At 41.4% G+C, this 11,376-nt stretch overlaps 2 long non-coding RNA genes across 2 annotated transcripts; both read right to left on the reverse strand.

Moving 5' to 3' along the window:
- Positions 1-1,445: 1,445 nt before the first annotated feature.
- On the reverse strand, positions 1,446-2,754 carry LOC109145848. The gene is made up of 2 exons (XR_002047513.2): positions 2,617-2,754; positions 1,446-1,801 (listed from the first exon to the last, which is right to left on the reverse strand). It is a non-coding gene; the product is annotated as an uncharacterized LOC109145848 (long non-coding RNA).
- Positions 2,755-4,400: 1,646 nt separating this feature from the next.
- Positions 4,401-10,213, reverse strand: LOC120410185. The gene is made up of 2 exons (XR_005602141.1): positions 9,805-10,213; positions 4,401-8,765 (listed from the first exon to the last, which is right to left on the reverse strand). It is a non-coding gene; the product is annotated as an uncharacterized LOC120410185 (long non-coding RNA).
- Positions 10,214-11,376: the final 1,163 nt, after the last annotated feature.

Here is an 11,376-nt window from a genome sequence, read left to right on the forward strand (position 1 = left end):
TCCTGCTTTCTGGCACAGCAGAGCGAGGGGATTACAGAATAACACTCAGGCTGTACAATTAAATTATAGATGCCATGCCCTGCTCCATGTGCTGCAGGAGAGATCTTGTGCAGCTGAGGGCTGAGCTGGGCCCTACATGTTCCACACTTTTATTTCCAGGGAAAAGTGACCAGGAGGAGGAAATCCCAAGACTCAATAAAATTAACACTGGAATTCACTAGTGCCCAGAGGCCAATGGCAACCCACAGGGCTTGGATGGATCCCTAGGAAACAATAATTCATCCAGCCAGGATAAATAGCCAGAATAAACAAATGGAGCCCCAAATATAATTTTTAAAAGAAATGAAGCCCTACATACCTACCTTCCAAATGTTCATCTTCAACTTTCATTAATTCAGTGTTTGGTCCCACTTTTTTTACACAAAAAATAAAGCAAAACCTAACTCTTATCCTGGGAATGATTATAAAGAGAAATATGAGGAAACTTACAGAGTTTAGGCTTTCACAATGCAGAATTTTAGAAAATTGTGTTTTTAAGTTGCATTTTTGGATGTTGGTTTGGTATATTTCAACAGAGAAACTTTCTGTCTAAAGAGCTGAGAGAGCAAATTTGCAGGGTAAAATCAAAATGTTTACCCATGATACAACTACTGAAACTTTTACTGCTGTAGAATTTCTTATTTTGTGTATTTATCTTCTATATTTGTTGCTGATGCCATTGGGAAAATAATTAATAGGTAAAGTCCTCAAAGTAGGGTTAAACTTTAGACATTTAAAAAGTACTTTTGAGTAATTTAGTTTAAAAAAATGATTTTTTTTCCTTTTCCTTGGTTTTCTAACAGAGAAAACTGGTCAGTCATGACTCATTTTTACCATTCAGTTGATTCAGCATGGACTGATTCAAAATTTAAAGCTGGAAGACCTTTTTATTTTTGATGCCACAAAAAGTCTACCAAGTTTAAGCAAAAAATACAAGACATAACAGTGAGTTAGAAATAAAAACAACCTCTTTCCCTGTGTGAACTTCTTTAGCATAGAGTCCTGGCAAGTCTTTGGGGAATCCTGTTTTCATGTAGGTACTATGAGCCAGAGATTTATCAAGTAACACAATCCACACAGTACAAACTTCAGCTCCATTATTCTTTCTAAGGAATGCTGAGAAATAATTTATCATGATCTCAGCTCTAAAAGCTTTTAATTCTTAAAAAAAGTCTCCTCACATCCTTTAATTTTTTACTTGATGTCATTTCAGAAGTTCTCAGTCATCATTTCCCGGTTATTAGCAGCTCTCAAATGAGACAAAGTGGTACCTACAAGGGTATAATACAGGTAAAAATCATATATTTAAAATTAAAGATCTATTTTTCATGTTTGCTTCTATATCTTCCTTCACAATGAAAAGAAATCCCAAATACCTGTTGTTAAACACTCTGGACAGACATGTGGAAAACTTTTTGAAGATTTTAATTCAAACCCCTAATTAAAAAAGTTCACCAATGTTTTCATGTCTGCGACTACCAACATTTTTTCTTTTCCCGTGCAAGAATTTCACTGAACATCACGGGTCAATCAAGTGTTTCAGTCTCTGGAGAAAGTGGAAGAAATCACTTGAAAATGGCTGGAAAAAATCTTGGTTCCAGAAGGAGTTTTGAAAAGGTGGACTCAAGGTCAGCAAAGTGCTAAACGCTGTTCCCGACTCCCGCCGATCCCTTGGCGATCCCGCTCCGGCAGAAGCGGATTGGAACGAGCTGAGCAGCCGGGCTCTAGGATGCCTTGTCATGACCACGGTGCATCTGTTGGACTTGCAAAAAAAAAAAGGATATTTTAGGGGAAGCCAAAGCACTCTTGTTTACACAGCCTGCAAGTGGAAGAACAGATGCTCGATGCCTTAAAAGTTATAAATACCTTTGCTGTGGTTTAAGTCATAAAGATGCATCTACACATATTTTTTTTAATCATTCCTTGGAGAGCTGAAGAGCTGGGAAACTTTTCTGTCTAATTGGAGGAAATAGAATCCTTCATACGATAAAACTATTTAAAAACAGGAATTAACCATGGAACAAAAGCATTTCTGAGTTGGGTTAGTCTGATTTTGCTATGAATTAAGCACAATGACCAAATTCCTGGATGTTGGAGTGGTTTGGAGGTGACTCTTCTGTCAAGAAAATAAATATCATTATTGACCTGAATCCCAATAAAATGACATTCTCATGTTCCAAGCAGTCATTTTTTTATTAAGAATAAGTTTGTGCAGGTAGAATTGATTATAAAAGAGAAAAGCTCTTGGGATCCCCTGCGCTGACATTAAGCTCCACAAGCTCCTAGAAAAGCTAAACAAACTGTCCAAGCTTGGGAGGCTTTGTGCAGGATAGGGATGCTGGGAAAAAGGGAGAAGAGGATTTTTAGGTTTTGAAAAATATCTTCCAAAAAGATCAGCTCTTAAAGCACCTGTGGAATTCCTTAGCTAGAAAGAGGTTTATTTTCACTTTTTTTCCCTTCTATGAATAGATTTCTTAATTTGATATATTCAGACCTAGTTCAGAGTATTTTAGACTGCAGTAGTTGACCTTGCCAGTACTTGGTTGCACTAAAACTCTGATTTTAACACCAACTTACCTTCTTTTTTAATTTCAAGGTGGTTTTTTTCTTCTGTAGATGATCAAAGGTGAAGTCATATACATGAGATCATTTGAAGAGAAAAGATTAAATTTTTAAAATATGATTTTAATGTATAATAACAATTTTAATCAGGGATCAATCAATATATTTATTTTTGCATACATTTATAATATGTTTTCTAGACCCACACTGTAGCCTTCAACAATAATTTCAGAATTTTTGTCCCTGAGAATTTCAGACAAAGTTCCAGAATATATTAAGAGAATCAAATACAAGAAAATTCATTTTTGACCAAAATTTTTCCTGTACAAATCCATTTATGGTTTAATTAATTGCAGTCGCTGGGATTTACCACATGAAAAACAGGGGGGGTAATCAAAAGGATAAATTCACATTACTGTGTTTTATAACTATGCATTGTAATTTAGTAAAATTATTTAGTAAAATGGAGCAAATTTGATGCTTTCCCTTTTAGAAATACTAAAAATCACTTCGAGAAGACTGAAAAAATTTGGGCAATAACTCCCTAACAGCTGTACCTGTGCAACCCATTCTGTGCTCACCAACAGCTTCCATATTTCTACAGATTTTTTATATAACAAGATTACAACAGCCATGAAGTCACCTTAAGCTTTTCAATTTGTATGGATTTCTCCTAAAAATAGTTGTTGGATGCATTAATTACTTGGTGGAATGCCGTAACTGCTTATGCAAAGGCCAGGCTGGATGACCATAATAGTCCCTATTGGTCTTCAAATCCAGGAGTCAATTAATAGGTGTATCTGATATAATTTGCTTGTTTTCATGGATCCACTTGAGATTAAATAGAAATGGCCAAGCTTTAATTATTTTAACATCTGATATTTGTCAAGCAAATGACTTCAAAACCAAACCATGACTTTCCATCCTGGTGAAAATGTTTAATTGCAGTAACTACTGGTAAAATTAGTTCAGTCTGGTCTCCAGTGCTTTTGGTTAGTGTTAAATACTGACACGGCTGTTTATTATCCTGCCAGGTTCCAGTGCTCAGGAACATTTCCCAGTTCCATCCAGAAAATCCTGCTCTCATCTCCAAGAGAGGCAGCAAAAGCATCTACCTGTGCCTGTGATCTAGGAAGTGTTTCCAAAGAGCTAGAGAGTAATAAATTTCATTATTATGGATGCAAAAACCTTTCAGAAGAGCTAAAACCATGGATTTCTGCACGAGTTTTAGAGCCTTTTCTAAAAACCCTCAGAACAATAGCTCAAAGTTAATAAAAAAGTAAATGAAGGCATTTAGGTTGAATATTAGAAAAAATTTCTTCATTGAAAGGGTTGCCAAGCATTGGAACAGGCTGCTCAGGGAACTGGTAGAGCCTTCATCTCTGGGAGCGTTCAAAATTCATGTGGATGTGGCACTTGGGGACATGGGTGAGTGGTGGCCTTGGCGGTGCTGGGGAATGGTGGGACTCGGGGATCTTAGAGGTCTTTTCCAACCTTAAATTCCAACCTCTATAATTCCAAGCTCCATAATTCCATGGTTATTGACAGATTACCTTTCTACTGAAGACCTGACAATTAATTATTCAGTATCTTATTTTCATGGAGAAGACTTTAGAACTAATATATTTTCATGTCTTCTTCCATCCGTTTTGCCTTCTGCTTCCACAAATTTTGTCAGTAAAATTATTTAACCTCGCAAAGATACTTTTGGAAGTGGACTGGCAGTGAGCTAAGCCAAGAAATAGATGAAGTCAGATGAAAATATTACAAAAAGCAGTGTTATTTAAAGTTTCACTTACGGCTATTAATTTGAGTGTGACTCCAACGAGCTGAGGTAACAATATTGGCTTTTTTGGTCATACTGTACATTTTCTTCATGACAGGAAAAAGTTCTTCTGGAATTGCTCTAGCACGGAAAAGGCTAGCAGTAGTGAGGTGAAATACAGCAGGAAAATAACATCCGGCCAAACAACCTCTGACTGAACACCATGACAAAAAGTTTGGGTGGATTTCACCTAAGTCACATCTGTAAAAATTCACACATTCCCACATCAGGAATGTATAACTCACCCCACTCTGACTTTCACTTATGTGGGAAGGCTAAAAGCTCATTGAAATGCACAGACTGATACAAATGTAGGGATTCTACAAACCCTAAATTCTGAATTCTGCAAAGGGAATTCTACAAAGACCAACCACCCCCAAATAGCTGCCTCAAAGTGTGAACATTCATGTGCTGATGAGGAGTAAACTCTAACCTATCCAACAACCCAAAATGGGCAGGGCTAATGGTTGGACTTGACAATCTTAGAGAACTTTTCCAACCTAAATTATTCCATGATTCTAAGTCATGATGCGAGTTAATTAAGCTCATTTATATCTAGGTAGAACTGAACAAAATTAAGTGTGAGCATTTTAGGATCGCAGAAAAAAAGTTGCGTTCGTCCAAATATGAGAAAACTTAATTAGGGGTTTTATAGATAAATTAAAATGCATCTAATTTAGAACTCTACAAACGTATCAAAGTGTTTACGGGCAGAGCTAAGGTTGCAGATACCACGTTGTCTTGAGAACTTCTCTCGGTGGAGATTTGAGCAGAAGCTACTCCTAAGAGCTCATATTTGTTTCTTTCTAGGACAACACACACACCCTGGTAGAAAGGTGTATTCAAATGCAAAACGCACTCCAGGCTGATAGTTCTGATCTCCTTTAATCTTCCTCTCTTGATTAACAGTAAGGGCTTCTGTGAAGGACAATTGACGTGGTGCAATAGGTCGCCTTCTGGTCTCAACCTTGGTGGTGTAATCAGATACCTGGCAAGCTTAATAGAGGTCAGTTAATGCAAAGATTAAAATTAACTGGAAGTCAATAAGGGAATAATAAAGGAAAATGATCACCCTGTTGCTCCTACTTTGTAAAAGTAAACCTCACATTGCAGGCCAGGAGTTAAAAAAAAATGGAGTGGCAGGCGATCCAACAGGCCTTCAAAAGCCCTCCAGCAAACAATTTAATGATTTCAGGTACCCTTTTAAACTAAGTGGCCAATCACTGTTAAATCCTTTGGTATTCATTGTAATAACACTGATCATGATGAACTCTTTTGGTATTAATGTGGATGTAATATATACCTTTTTAATTATAGAACAAGAAAATCCAATTACCCCTTTGCCTCATCAAAGTTCTTTGCTAGCCGCGACTATTTAAACACACGTTATGAAACATTCAGGCTGAGGGAGGTTTCCGAGCAAAGCAAGGGCCAAATCCTGCCACGTGCTGACCACTCCTAACTGGCAGGAATTCTGGGAGGAGGTCAGTGCGCCAAGCACCTCCTGCTCTTTGCAGGATTGGGCCTTGAGAGTGCATAGAAAGACAGAGGATGCACTGATCAGCTTTGGGAAGATCCTGATTAGAAAGGCAGAAAGAATTCGTTTCTACAATGAAGCAGAACCTGCCCTGAACAGTTAAAATTATCACTAGTTGGGACAAAATTTACTCTGTAGATGGGGGAGGAATAAATGATGGGCTGAGCAAACTACTTTGTTTTATTCCATGTACCACAGGCTGAAGTCTCCACGTTCAGTTCCTATTCTCTGGGAAAACTTTGAATATAGGCTGCATATAGTGTTTAAAATTTAACTACTGGGAGATAGAAGAAGAAAAATTCAAGTTCTAGAGTGAAGTCCTTTTGACCTGATCCTGTATTATAAATAAAGGCAACTTCACAAATGTGTAATCACAGAGTGTATCAGTCAGGTCCCATAAGCAGTGGGAGTCAACCTTTCGGGAGGATGAGGTCAGCCCATACTTCATTTGTTAATCAAAAACAGGGAGGTTTTCTCAAATACATTTATTGTTGTCTCTTCCTAGAAATTGGCCAAGCAACCTTATGTCAAAGAATTTAATTTCTTAATTTTTTTTTTTTTTTCTGGCCACCCTGTCAGTTGAGTCCCACAAAAGCAAAATCTGCCAGAACACTTCCAGGAGAACTTCATAACCATTCAAAGAATCCAAAATATTGCAGAGCACTGCTATTGAAGGGAACCTATGAGATATCTTCTCCTATTCCAGTTTAAAAGTACCACAAAATCACACTCAAAATTTTTATGACACCTCTGGCAGGTTAATCTCAGCACAGCTGTCCCAAAGCTGAGCTATAGCAGAGGTAGCAAAGCTCAGTGTTTGCACGTAGGAGTAGAATCAGAGTAGGGACCAGGGGAGCTACAGACCACTATGGTATATAAAGATATTTAAACAACAAATGCTTTTACAGCAAAATGGCTCTGTAATCATGTCAGACTTCAATTTGTAAGATATCACTGAACATTTACAAGATAATTGCCCCATTTCTATAGCTCCATTGCTACTACAACCAGTTCATCACTAAGGGAACATTCAGAAGGAACAAAACCAAGCATTCACAATCCTTTAATGCTACATGAGACAGTATAGGATTAATAAAGATATTTTAAATGCATTAAATGTTGCTCTTTCTTTAAAAAATTACATTATAAAAACCTTTCTTAAACATTATTTGAATGAAGTCTCATTACTCACAGTCCAGAGAAGTTCATTAGGAGAAGATCACTTTGGAAAGCATTCAACTAACTAGCCTTTCTTCTCAGCAGTGAATTACATTAGCTACTTCCTAGTTATTTAAATCTTGAAATAAAAGATGTAAACGCTACACTGACATCTTAAGATCATTGGTAAGGCAGGTCTTGCATGCACAAAAATGCCCAGCTGGTCCAGAGATAAAACAGATTGATAATTAGTTGCAAAATGTAGCATTTCATCAGGAATATTTTGAATAATCCAATTTATCTTTGTCAGATATGCGGCACATATTTTTCCTTTGGAGACTCTTTGTTCTTTAACATAACATTATAATTTCAGCCTCCTAATTAACGCGCTCGTCAGTCGGCCCTGCCTTGATGTCCCACCGCCGATTGGGGGCCGGCGGGCCTGTGTGGAGGGAAGGTGGCTGCCCTGAGCCACACGCCACCACTGGCTCCCGCTGCCTCCCACCACCCTACTGGGGCCCAACTGGTTTGATACGGGTGAGATCAAAGCCTGCGGCTGGGAGGGAGGAGGGCCTGGCTCTGCCGGCTGCTCCGCGCCAGCGGGGCCCGCGGAGCAGCTGGGATTGCTCTTCGCTCTCCAACAGGGTCCCAGTGCCTCGGCTCCCTCATTAACTCATGGAAAATCGTCCTGGCCACACTCGCTGCCCACACGGATCCAGTGGTGTGGGGGTCCCACAGCTGCCTCTCCCGCCTTTGCTGTGATCGCCCCTGAAGCCGTGGGTGGTTGGTGAGGGATGCCCATCTTTACCAGGTGGTTGAGAGTGGCCTGAGTGGCACAGGAGGGGACGTGAACACCCCTGACAGTGCTCCCAAGGCCACCCCATTGGTTTGCACAAGGCAGTTCCAACCTCACACGCTGGTATCACCTCTCTTGTAACCTCACGAAAGGGGGATTCTGTGTTTGCACAGCTCGGAGAAGCTCCTTACCACTTGTGGTGGGAACAGTGGTGCTTCTCACAGGAGCACAGCATCTTCCACACCTCCAGCTGGATGGGCACAGGGCAGAGCTGAGGTAAAACCAGCTGGCCAGGTACCTCCTACCCTTCCTTCCACTGGCTCCTCTGCCTGCGAGAGGGGTGCCATGGCAGAAACAGCAGTGCAAAGACCACTTGAGCCCACTGCAATCCCAGTTAAACCCCCACTGTCTTTCACAGCTCCAAACTCCACCCCTGACACATCTCAGGGTATTTTTTAAGGAAACAACCAGCACGGAGTTCAGATTTACTTCAGAGGTACCAGACACCAATGGGCTGCTTTTGCAGAGCCACCCTTGGGACAATCCTGCCCAGCACAACCTCATTCCCCAGCCCAGATCTGCACATGCTGCCCTGTCAGAGAACAGCTTAGAAACACAGGGAAGTTTCCAGCCACATTTTAACAAAGCAGTTGTCTCAGGAGCAATAAAATAACCAAACATCTCACCTGGCAGAGAGAAGGCTGGAAGGTTTTCCATTGTTTTTTGCAATAAAACATTGTAATTCCTCCTCTGCCTCAGGATTCAAGTCCTCATTGACCTTGTGGAAGGAGGTGCAAAGTACCCCTGGGTCAGTGTGGCTCTGCCTGAGCTGATCAAGCATTTGTGACCTGCAACAACAACAATTTGTCCCCACCCCAGGTGCTTCAAACATTGATCACCCTGTTGGCTTTACCTTGTGCACTTCGTTCACTTGGTGCTTCTTCACATGCAATGCTTTGACTTTTCAAATTTCAGTTAATATTTAGGAAAATAAAATAATTTGGAGACCTAGATTGAAGTTATGTGTGAGTTCTTTGCCAAACTCTCTTCAATAAGAGATGGAAGTCATGTAGCCTTATCAGCCTGCACCTCTGATATGATAATGATATCTGTACCACCCAGAAAGTAGGTCACAGTAATTCTTAGCAGTTTTTGTAACCTACTCAGGGACTACAAGGCCAGCTATTCCAAAGATAATTCTGAATTTCTTTAATAAGATTTTATTGGATTCAGATAATTGATCCGATTATTGAAACCTGGGGAAAGCGCTATTGACCTGAATATATACATCAGTAATTCTTTTTAAAATGAATTTAGGTCATCACAAAGTTATTGCCTCTGCTTAATGTCAGGCAAGGTGCTCACTACAGGCCTGGCAAACAGACACAGCTCCCGTGGTCCTGTCCTTCCCAAAATACGTGGGAAGCTCCTTCCTCCTGCCCTCAAGAGGGGTTGAGGGACTTGAAGTCTGAGTTAAGCACTTTGGGACTGGTCTGACTTTCACAATGAGAATCATATCTTTTGATTTAATTTTTTTTCCCTTGTCTCTCTTTCAAGTAAGCATCAGCAGATATCCAGAGCTCTGCAGTTGCCTCTCATCTTCCCTGCCTGTGGCAGGGGTTGGAATGAGGTGGTTTTTAAGGTCCCTTCCAACCCAAAGCAGCCTGTGATTCTGCAATTTCATTTCTGGTACTGCAACTATTTCTGATCATCCAGTTCCAGACAACTCCATTTTCCATCTTACTCTTTGCTTACTTTCCATACCATCATCTACACAATGCTATTTATTCCCACAGCAGCCCCCCCCAAGCAGCCTTTCCACGCTCCTCTTGGAGAAGGAGAAATGACTCAGAAGTCATTTCTAATTACACCTCCTGTGTTACCCACCTTGCTCCCAGTCTATTGCAGTGTGGAGACACCAGTTCCATCTTTTGCAGACCAAGCAGATGTCCCTGGGAGGTGACAAGGAGAGTTTCAGAGCAGAGGATCCATGGCCATACTGCCCCAGGCAGGTGGAAGAGCTCTGGCTGTGCTTCCTTTCCCCCCTCACGGCCTCTCACACACACACACACGGATAAAAGCTTTTCCTAGGAAGGAAAAAATGCCATTTCCCACTTCTTGCAGTTGATCAGTCTCAGCTGAGGGTGGCTGGGCTGCTCTGAATGCCTGGGAGTGCCCCGCTGGCCAGGCTGCTGCTTCCCCCCTTTCCCTGCGCTAACGCAACGCGCTTGATGAGCTCTCCCACACCAGACACGGCAGCGCCGGGTGAGATGGAAATGCACCCGGAGATAAAGCTGGGACAGCCTCATTCCCACTGCTCATACAGAAAGGGACCGAAATTATCTGTACAGCCGAGCCTGGACCTGCCTCTGTCATCCCCGATCAGTTCCCAGTGACTGACTTCCCACAAAATGCCGTGTTTCATTCAGGAGGAGATAGAAAAAAAGGCTCATTTTTCTTATTTGTTATTTTTTGCACTCCTCAGCTGCACAGTTCTCAAAACAAAACTTATCCTTGACCTTACTCACCTCCCTTTTAACATGACTATGCAGAATATTTCTTTTCACTTGGATTTTGCTTTTTATAAGTATTTTATTCTTTCTTTTGTACAAAGTCCAAGCCTCAGTCTTGCTACTTTAAGCATTTTTTCTTCAGATACTTTTTGTCCTGAAGCAAAAGACTTTTTTCCAGATAGTATAATTTTAGCCCATTAGCAGCTCCACGTTGGTGGTGGAATTACCCTTCCCCCCTCTACCATCCTCTTGGAATTGCTTGAAACACTGAAACCATAGGAAGATTTGTCTAAGTGGGTGCGAACACCAAGCTGGAATGTACAAAATAGTTAACCAAATTCAGATTAAAGACACTTATCCAGGCTTATATTGCAAACCTTTGGATGTCACTCTCTAAAACATGGTCCTCAATGGTTTCACAGGCTGCATGGGAATTTGTCCCTCAGCTGCACATGGTGGTCATGGAGGAAATCTCTGCATGGGATCTGGGTGATGACAAGTGATGGAACTAGGATTGTTCAGCCTGGAGAAGAGAAGGCTCCAGGGAGATCTTAGAGACCTTTGCAGTGCCTAAAGGAGCTCCAGGAGAGCTGGAGATAGACTTGGAAGAAGGGATGGAGGGACAGAAAGAAGGGGAATGGCTTTAACCCAGAAGAAGGTAGATTTGGCTTGGATATTAGGAAGGAATTTTTCCCTCTGGGGAATGGCTTCAAACCACTGGGGTTAGATGGGAGATTGGGCAGGAATTGTTCCCTGGGAGGGTGGGCAGGCCCTGGCACAGGGTGCCCAGAGCAGCTGGGGCTGCCCCTGGATCCCTGGCAGTGCCCAAGGCCAGGCTGGACATTGGGGCTGGGAGCAGCCTGGGACAGTGGGAGGTGTCTCTGCCCATGGCAGGGGTGGCACTGGGTGGGCTTTAAGGTCCCTTCCAACCCAACCCATTCCATGA

This window comes from Corvus cornix, chromosome 6, assembly GCF_000738735.6.
Source record: "Corvus cornix cornix isolate S_Up_H32 chromosome 6, ASM73873v5, whole genome shotgun sequence".
Taxonomy (NCBI): domain Eukaryota; kingdom Metazoa; phylum Chordata; class Aves; order Passeriformes; family Corvidae; genus Corvus; species Corvus cornix.